Source organism: Vanacampus margaritifer, chromosome 9 (genome assembly GCF_051991255.1).
Source record: "Vanacampus margaritifer isolate UIUO_Vmar chromosome 9, RoL_Vmar_1.0, whole genome shotgun sequence".
In the NCBI taxonomy this organism is placed as follows: Eukaryota; Metazoa; Chordata; class Actinopteri; order Syngnathiformes; family Syngnathidae; genus Vanacampus; species Vanacampus margaritifer.
This window is the reverse complement of record NC_135440.1, coordinates 17,167,367-17,176,876: the sequence shown is the minus strand read 5'-3', so window position 1 is coordinate 17,176,876 and position 9,510 is coordinate 17,167,367. Positions and strand designations below refer to the sequence as shown.

Below are 9,510 nucleotides of genomic sequence, written 5' to 3'. Positions count from 1 at the left end.
TTTGAAGTGGATGTGTCTGCTGCGTTGCGACTGGAAATCCCCCAGTACAGGCTTTCCAAGTAAGGGGTGGTCATTATTCGCGCATTAAAAAAATTGTGGCGTCAAAGGAACTGAATGAAGAATCTACAGACTGATAATGTGATGGTTCATTATTGCCATGTGATAATGTTTTCCTTTTGGAAGCCTGCCGTTGTCCTATTGTGTTAATGTTTCAATACATCCAAAGAAAGTTGTCACATCCTGAGCATTCCCAGTAAATGTTAATATTAGTCATCCTAAATATCCCTTTAAATAGGTGTGTTGTTGTGCTAGTGTGCACCTTTCAACAATGTCAGTGCTATAGAGGATTGTGTGAAAGCTGTCACAGAACATGAGGATCCGAAAATAGACAATTCCCAAAGGGGGGAGAAAGGGGAAGCGAGGGAAAGATGCTTGAGTAGGCTCACATTTGAGAGACAAAACGCTGCAATTCTGGGTCACTGACAATGATTAATTATAGCTTACAGTAAACATGCACACATGTACACACATGCACACGCGCACAAACACACACAACAACACACATTTTACACAATACCTTAAGGAGATTGTAAAAAGCCTCTCGTCAGAGTTTTGTAAAGTGGGAACATTTGCCAAACATTATAACAATTGTGTCATGAGACCACAATAGTTGTCGTGGATGATTTGATGGTGGTTAGTTTTTCACAATGTACTGTATTTTACTGAATGTTTATAGTCAAAGTGAATAAATAACTTACACACAAAAGGCGTCAAGGGCCCAGTTACTGAGAAAAGACAGGCAAAGTTGAGGAATACTCAAAAAATATCTGTTGGGAATATTCTACAGGTGTAAGTATGCTGCAGTCTGACGAGTCCACATAGAATAAATTGGGGCCCTAAACGAAAACTTATTTGGAGGCTCTCACTACCCACAAAATAACCATGCACAACATGCCATTTGATCACTTTTATTTATTTTATTTTTTTTACAGTAAACAGTTGATAATAATAATAATAATAATTAAAAAATTCAACCTGACTTAAATACATGAATATTAAATACAAATACATCCAAACATAAATAAATAAATAAATAAATAAATAAATAAATAAATAAATAAATAAATAAATAAATAGTGGACGTGTATGGTGAAAATCTGTGCTCGTAATGAAAATATGATATGAGCTAAATAGGACTTTTGTACCCTATGGACAGTGGTGGGTCATGGGTCATGAGTAGTAATAAAACCAATGTAAGTGATAAATGGATCTGCACCAAACCTCACATTGCTTTCCTTTAATACATCTTTGCAACAGACAGCAAGTCGGCAGGGCAGTATTTGGCTGCTCATCTACTTCTCATGTGCTCTTTTTATACATTGGGCCTCAGCAGAAAAGACTTTGAAGTGACTCTTCAGAAGGACTCAATGATTGAATCATTGTCGCTCACTTCTGGAAGCCAAATTGATAAGCGAAAATAGGATTTCTCCCTTGCCTTTTCCATTCTAACCTTCCATACAACAGTGGTGGATAATTTGAAGATGAATTGATGGAGTAAGAAAACATTCACTTTCATTCAATGCATTGCTGTGATTGCAACAGAACCAAAGCAACATGCATAAGGGAATAGCCCCTCTGTTGTTGTGCTTTGAACAACAAAAATGTTATTTGTCTCTTGAGTGCGCGTGTGTGCTTTGTGTTCTCTCACTCAATTTTTCGGACATTGTGTGATTGTTTTGGCTTGGCATAAGAATGGAAATGGCAATTCTCTTACAAGTTGCACGGGAGCGCTGAGGGAGGCTGTTGAAAGACACAAATTGAGGACTATAACAGCTGCAAATACATCAGAGCAAATCACAGCTTATCAGAGCAATCCCTCGATAGCGCACGAGCGTGGCCCCGCAGTACTCCGAGCAGCGCAGGGCAATGACAAAAAGGCAACATTAAATTCAATTCATTCAATGGCACCACTCGGATTTCTCTGATGCTTGAGATCCTGACATGTCGTACTTCCTTTTTTGTTTGTTTGTTTAAGCTGTCAGCTCTTCCGAAGTTGTTGAAAGTTAAAGTAGGCTTTTCTTCCTATGAATGTTCCATTATGTGCCCTCTGTTGGTTGTATCATTTGTACCCTTACAATTCCAACAGCAGGGATGGGATTAATAGGATTAGGATATATAGAATAGGATAAACAGGAATGCCATTATGGGGAAAGAAAATATTGATTTTTCAATACATATTGCATTTATTCATTTTCTGCGGCTTACCCTGTTCATGGTTCATGAACCGGAACCTATCCCCGGTGAACTTGATAAGAGAGGTAGGGTGCACCTTGGACTGGTCAATGGCAGAGCACCCAATGGGGTGATGTTCAATTAACTTTACATACAGTACATGTTTTTAACATTAATCAATACATTTTCTTGTGGGTTCTGCACGAGCTGCAATTTATTCCATCTGACATTTAGAGAGGTGAGGGTACTGCTCAACAGGCAATAATTAACTTTTTTCTTTTCTTTAATTTTTTTATTTATTTATTATTAAGACTGATTAAAACCAAGGCAGATATAAGATGTTTTATTAATTAATAAAAAATAATAATAATTAAATAATTAAATAATGTGTATTTATTTATTAATTAATTTATTAATTAATTTATTAATTTATTAATACATTTATTAATTAATTTATTTGTTTGTTTATTTGCAACATGCATGTTTTGTTAATGTACTTGTATGTATGGTGACATGTCATGCCCACTTTGAGGCTCATAAACAAGACAAAAAAACAAAAAACAAAAAACAAAAAACAAAAAAACAAAAAAACAAAAAAAATAAAAAAACTAAAAACTACACAAAAGTAATGCTTAAATTGAGGATTTGCAGCCTAATTGTTTTGTCATTATCTATTTCTGTTGGCTGTGTTTAGATTTGATTTAGTTATGTTCGATGTTACAGAATGTCATTTCTTCCCTTGTCCCGTGCCAAAATTGTTTAGGTTTTAGCTAAAGTAAAAAAAAAAAATTGCATATTCCTTAAGTAGTAACATTAGCCAGGCATTCTCCAGCCCTATAAAGCAAGCAGGAAAGATTTGGTAGAACACGCCATTTTGGATTTCTTCAGACAAGCTTTTTATCAAAACAAAACTGGATGAATCAAAGAAAGTTGTGTCTAGAAGTTTTTTCTTTTCATTATTCGGCATTGTTATTCCTGATGACATCCGGAATTCTCAAATAAATTCACAGTTTTCATTCGTGAAAATAAACTGTGAGAAAGATTCATAATTGTCTGAAAATTTTCAATTATCCTGGTTCCACATCTACTTTGCCTGTAACTGCACCAATAATTATTTTTTTCTTTGTCTATGTCATGTTTACTTTCAGTCTTGTTTACTCCCTGTCATGTTTTCCCCTTGTCTTGTCATTTCCTGTTTTAAGTGTGAAAAGTCTGACTCCTCTCGTTTCTGGTCACTTGCCCTTCCTCGTGTGGTGTCTGTGTCAACCCTGATTGTGTCCACCTTTCCCCATTACCCTCATGTGTCATCCAATCAGTGCCCTCAGCCAGGTGTGTCTTGTCATGTCATTAGTGTTGGTGTATTTAGTCGGTTGTCTCCCCCCTGTTTGTGTCTGTTCATTTTTGCTGTTGCCACGTTCGTAAGTCTTTCGTCACGCTGACCTCTTTGCCTTATCCGGATCCATGTCATGTTGTTAGTCTCGCCTTAGTTGTTTTTTCATGTTTTGCTTCAGGTTTTGTTAGTTCCATTTGTTTTGTACTTTGAAGTTAGCTTTTTTTTTATTTGAAATTAAAACCTCTTTTGGACTGCACCTCGGCCTCCTTGCTCTGCCTTCCCGCATCTGGGTCCTAAAGCCCCACCTTATTGACAGTCTATGCCGAGAATTTGGTAGTTTTGGTGCTACCACACCCTCCTTGGTTGACTTACAAAACACTTACACTCCCACCCAAATCATCAAATGTTGATCATCATCTTGATGATGTTCTCTTGTCACAATCACACGCAGTAGGTATTTTTCGCCCACATTTCTCTTCTTCACTATATTTGTTGAAGTGAAAGCGCAGGTGTGTCAACTTTATCAAGGGAAGTACTCCTCTTACTTCTTAGCAAACAGATAGATCAAATTCTTCTCAAACTCCCCGCCCCCGTCTCGCCTTCCTTTTCCTGGCCCTGTGACACCATTCCTAACGGAGACTTTTTTTTTTTTAATCCCTCGCCGACTCCCTCACACTCACTTCACTTATTCTGAATCCTCCTCTCTCTGTCAGTGTACAGCGGCTTCTGGCTGCAGGGTCTGTGTGTGTGTGTGTGTGTGTGTGTGTGAGAGAGAGACCTACAAGAGCTTTCCTAAATCCCAGGTAAGTGCAAAGCTTTTCTGTGGGAGAATTTCATTTCATCACCTCTCATCCTGCGCACGGAGAAGAGGGATAGGAGTTTCCTAGTTATGAATCCAATAACTAGTATGTGTATGTGTGCGTTTGCATGTGTGTGAATGAGAAAATGAGAGAAGGAGGCTGGAGGGCTGTTTATGGGAGTGAAGGTTACTTTGGTTGAACCAAAAAGGATGCAGAAAGGTGGGAATAGGTGTGTGCGCATGTGTGAAAGGCAAAGTCAAGGTGGCGCCGTGTCCACTGTCACACTTATCGTCTATATCTATGCATAACAGGCTTGTATTGGCGTATGAGCGCGCTTGCTCCTTGACACGCATTTATATACTGCACACACGCACCAACTGCACTCCCACCGCATCTGAGTGTATAGCATTGAGCTCGAGAGCTGAGGTCAGCCCTAAATCATTTAAGGTCACCATGGCGACCAGATTGAATTAAAGTCCTGTTTGATAGTCCCGGCCATGCACATTAAAACACGCACGAACACAGACTTGCACATTAATCACACGGGCCGAAAGACGAAACCGCTTGCTTATCCAAACAGAAGACCAGAAGTAAACGTTAAAGGAAAGCAAAAGTAGAGCAGACTGTCCAGAAAGCAGCTGTTAGGAAGCAGTTGAGACTGATTCAATTCAAGTGGAGGCTGGAGCTGGTCATCGCGCCGGTCTTCCGTCTGCCGCCACTAAGAAGACAGGCACCATTGGAGTCTGGCCTGTGCTTAATTAACTGCCAATATGACTCTTGACATGAAAGTCATGTTTGTGTGCGCATTAAAATGGAAGCACGGATGGAAGGAACTGAGCAGCTGCTGTTTATCTGCATGGCATACCAAGAACAAGGCCTCAGATTCCAATATGATGATTGTGATGATGCAAAAAGATGTTCTCATTGAAGCAGAAAATGTGTTTGATGTTTTTGATGAAAGTGTTGGGGATTTTGTGGTTAGCACAGTACGCTCATAGTTCTGGGGTTCTTGGCTGGTGAAGAGGGTCTTCTGCCCAGATTTAGTCATAACTGTTTTAATTTACTTATTTCCTCAATAGACCATTTGTCTGTGGTTGAAGTCAATGTGTTAGTATGATTTTTTTGTAAATCTTATCTTTTGCCGGGTGTCGGTTTGTCTGGAGGGCCTCTTCTATTTCCACAACAATAGACCATTTGTCTGTGGTCGAAGTCAATGTGTATTGACTGATGTCTGTAAAAGTTTTATCTCATGTCTGGTAAACTCCAGGTGGGCTGGGGGCTGGTGGCTTGGGGGTTTTATGGTACCACCCTTCAAGATAGTATAAGAATGATGTGAGTCCGTTGTAACTTCGCACTAGTGAGAGGCTGCCGCTATTGTATGGGAACTCACTTTTGCCCGGAATATTCTGTAGAAATAAAAGCTTTGAAGTTATTGTTTATCGATCTGATTGCTCACATTTATGCCAGTTAGCGCCGCGCAAAAGCTATGCAAACCTTTTAGTGGATCTGGCCCTATGTATATCCCACAATAGCGAGCACAGAGGTAAGGAAAAACTCCCTCGAAGGAAGAAACTAGGCTCTGTGGGATGACCATCGTCCTTGGCCGGTTGGTTTGAGATGGAGACAGAGGAGTGAGACAGAGGGTAGGTAGCAAAAGAAAACTAGATCAGCCGGTAAAGCCGGTCAACAATGGCCACACCAACAGCGGAGGCTGCCTTTTCATCGGCCATCTGAGTTTAGGTGGGAGGCAAAGACTATCAAATATGTTAGACATTCTTCCCAAGGCCTCGTGCACACACAGGGAGCTATCTGCTGAGCAAACGGTCTCAAATGACTTCTTGCTCAGCAGATATCTGGCAGACTTAATAGTCCCATGACGACAGCAACAAGGGGGATCCTGGACCATTCCTAACACCACCGTCTTCAGATGATAACAAACACATAGGTAAATATGAAGTCACAGAGTGCCAGCCATAGGGGAGATATATAAAAACATAGAGAATCAGGTTAGTAACATACTACATGGATGATGATGAGATGAGAAGGATTGAGAGAAGAAGGGAAGCTGGGCGCATCAATGGAGATCTCAAGCAGTCGAAGCCGACGGCAGCCGAACTAAGAGATGAGCCAGGACAAGCCTAAGTAATCCCTCATTGTAAGTTTCGTCATAAAGGAAGGTTTTAAGTTTCCTCTTGAATAGAACCCTCTGGACTGATTTAGGAAATTGGTCCCACGGGAGAGGAGCCGGATAGCAAAAGGTTTGACCTCCTATTCTACTTTGAAAGAAAGTTTAGAACCACAAGTTACTACGTCCTACTCAGTTGATAATCCACCCCAAGTTCTTTCAAGTACGATGATGCCTGGTCATGCAGAGTTTTGTATCTAAGATGGAGGACTTTAAATATTCAGAAATTTAGAGGAGGCCAGAACTAATACTTGACCAATGGATAACCGGCAATCTGTCTGGACCCATTGAAGTGTCCTAATATAGAGGTAGAAATCTGGGACACGGGAAACAAAGGTACAATATATGCTAAAAATCTCTGGACCACGGGTGAGTAGAATGATAACACACATCACAAGGGTGAGATCTCTGGTTCCTGGAGCTACAAAGACTAGATTGAAGGTCGGAGATTCTGGGGTGTAATTCATTCTGTAATTTGTCTGACCCTATAGGAAGGGGATGCAGAAAAGATTTACGAACATGTGAAAATATTTCTGACACTGCAACAACGGTTTGGTGACTCGTTCCGAGAGCTGCTGAGACGGATTTTGCTTCTCGAAGACAATACCCAACACCAGTATAAAAAAATCCAGTAGAGAAGAAATATGAAACCCTAACCGTAACCTTCTTCTTCTGGCACTAGGTCAGAACTTCTGTTCTGATGTTTTAGACCAACTGGACGGTCTTTAACAGACTTACTTTGGCAAACTACTAGCAAAAGAGTTGTAAGAATCCAAACAAGTTTTTGTTTTTGCTCCACTTATCCAGTCTGCCAGTCAGCTACACCCACCTCATTAAGAGACACAGGTGCTCCATATTAGCAATCAAGCCACAACTGTATTTTAACCTCTCCTTCTAGTTCTTCATGCTCTGCAGCACTCGTCCTTGGATTGATCTCACATTGTTGAACGGGCCTGCCTTTGACCATCCTGGCTCATCATTCTCCTGATAACCACCGAACCAGTTACCACTTCCTGATGTCTGTTTGCCTGTCCCCGTGGCTGTTTGGTGTTCTGCTGTCACAACGCCACAGTGTAAGTTCTTTACTACCCGTGCAGTCCTTAGCATTAACGAATCCTGCCATGATGATCATCATTTGATTGGGAGTTAACGCAAAGTTTTTCTTCTTCTTCCTGGTCACCTTAGAGGCTCTGTAGGTTGGTCATCACACCTTGGACTGTGAACTCCGCCTCAAGGCCATTTTCCCTCCCATGTGACATATGTGAGCTTCATTGATCTTTGATTTGCTTAGCATAACTTTAACTGCGTCCATGACCCTGTAAGGCATCACTTAATGTGAATCTTTGCTAAGCGCTAAGGGGCACAAGCTAGGCCAGATAAGGGCTTCCCTAAAATTAGCTATGACCGCTATGATAGCTCCCCATGCTTTCATCTGCCTGCCCGCTCCATGCTTGTTGTGCATAGCGGAGAGTGGTGGTGGTGTGTCGGGGGGGCTCTGCGCTCTCTCTAAAACTACATTTAATCTCAGGCATCGCCGCTTTGAAGTACAATAATAAAGTTGATCGTACTCTGGAGCGTTGTCTCTTGTTTGACTCAAATTAGCTGAACAAAGTGTGTCCAATGGGACGGACCAAAGGCATCACGACTCATCTATTATTTACTCGGCTCCGCCGGTATTTCACTAAATAGTCAAAGCCGCCATATCAAATCACCTGTCTGTGGTCACAAACAAGAAAACAAATTCATGTGATTTCTGCCACCCAGTCGCGGGCGTACCATTTGATCTCAGGCATCGCATTTTTAATGAGGCTTTACAAAGGCAAACAGGCATGTGAGAGATGAAGGTAGAACACATGCATGTATTAGATACACACACTCGCACATGCACACACGTTCAATAGCACACAATAAGAAAAAATAATGTACATGTATAAGAGGTGCCCTGCTAATGTGCAATATAAAGACAAGAAAGTGTGAGACTAAAGATCAACACAAAAGTGATTTTATTATTCCTGTGACAGTGACAATAAAGTTCTGTTCTGTTCTGTTCTATTCTATTCGATTCTATTCTGCAATTACAATTGTACTATATTACAGTGCAAAAACACTAATAATAATGAATAGTTAGGGATGGGAACGTATCAATACCAGGTATTGGTATTGGGCCTATAGCAGCCGTATTTTAAGGTAGAAGATACTCAAAAATTGTCCTCAATAAATAAATGAATAAATCTGAGCTCGACTAAGTCCTCCTTGGCAGCCGTATTTTAAGGTAGAAGATACTCCAAAATGTTCCTCAATAAATAAATAAATAAATCTGAGCTCGACTAAGTCCTCCTTGGCAGTAGTTGGCGCAATACTGCGGCACATCAACGAATCATTGTTCGCGTCAGAAAGAAAAGTTTTTACCATTTGTTCACAATTCGTTTGTCTTTCTGTTTAATTACATTTTATATGTCAAAAGTACCAAAAGTATCGGTACTCGATATCGGTGAGTCCTCAAAGGGTGAATACTCGTAATGGTGTCGATTGGGAAAAAGTTGTATTTAGCACCCATAATAATAATAATAATAATAATAATAATGTTATTAATAGGTGCCTTTTTAGGGCCTCAATGACACTATACTACAATTAAACAACTTTAAAAATGTAATTTAAACATTTAAATGGACAAAAAAAAAAAAACGCTGCCATGTCAATGCTAATTTTAACACACCAAAAATTGCATTCTTATATAACTTAAAGGTGGTAGGGGAAGAAAAAAAAAAGCTAAGCATTTTTAAGTGACCATTATATGTCTGCTTTGTTATTTTCCACTTGACAGACATGTTATAGTATAATATTCACACTCATATTCACACATATGGACAATTTTTAGTGTAATAGATTACCATTTTTAATATGGGAGAAAACCAGAGTATCACAAAGAAACTCCATACACACATGACTTAAAACGATCC

At 40.0% G+C, this 9,510-nt stretch overlaps 1 long non-coding RNA gene across 1 annotated transcript; it reads left to right on the top strand.

Moving 5' to 3' along the window:
• The first annotated feature begins 5,992 nt into the window (after positions 1-5,992).
• LOC144058141 (uncharacterized) lies at positions 5,993-8,122 on the top strand. Its single transcript, XR_013295391.1, has 2 exons — positions 5,993-7,623; positions 7,736-8,122. It is a non-coding gene; the product is annotated as an uncharacterized LOC144058141 (long non-coding RNA).
• Positions 8,123-9,510: the final 1,388 nt, after the last annotated feature.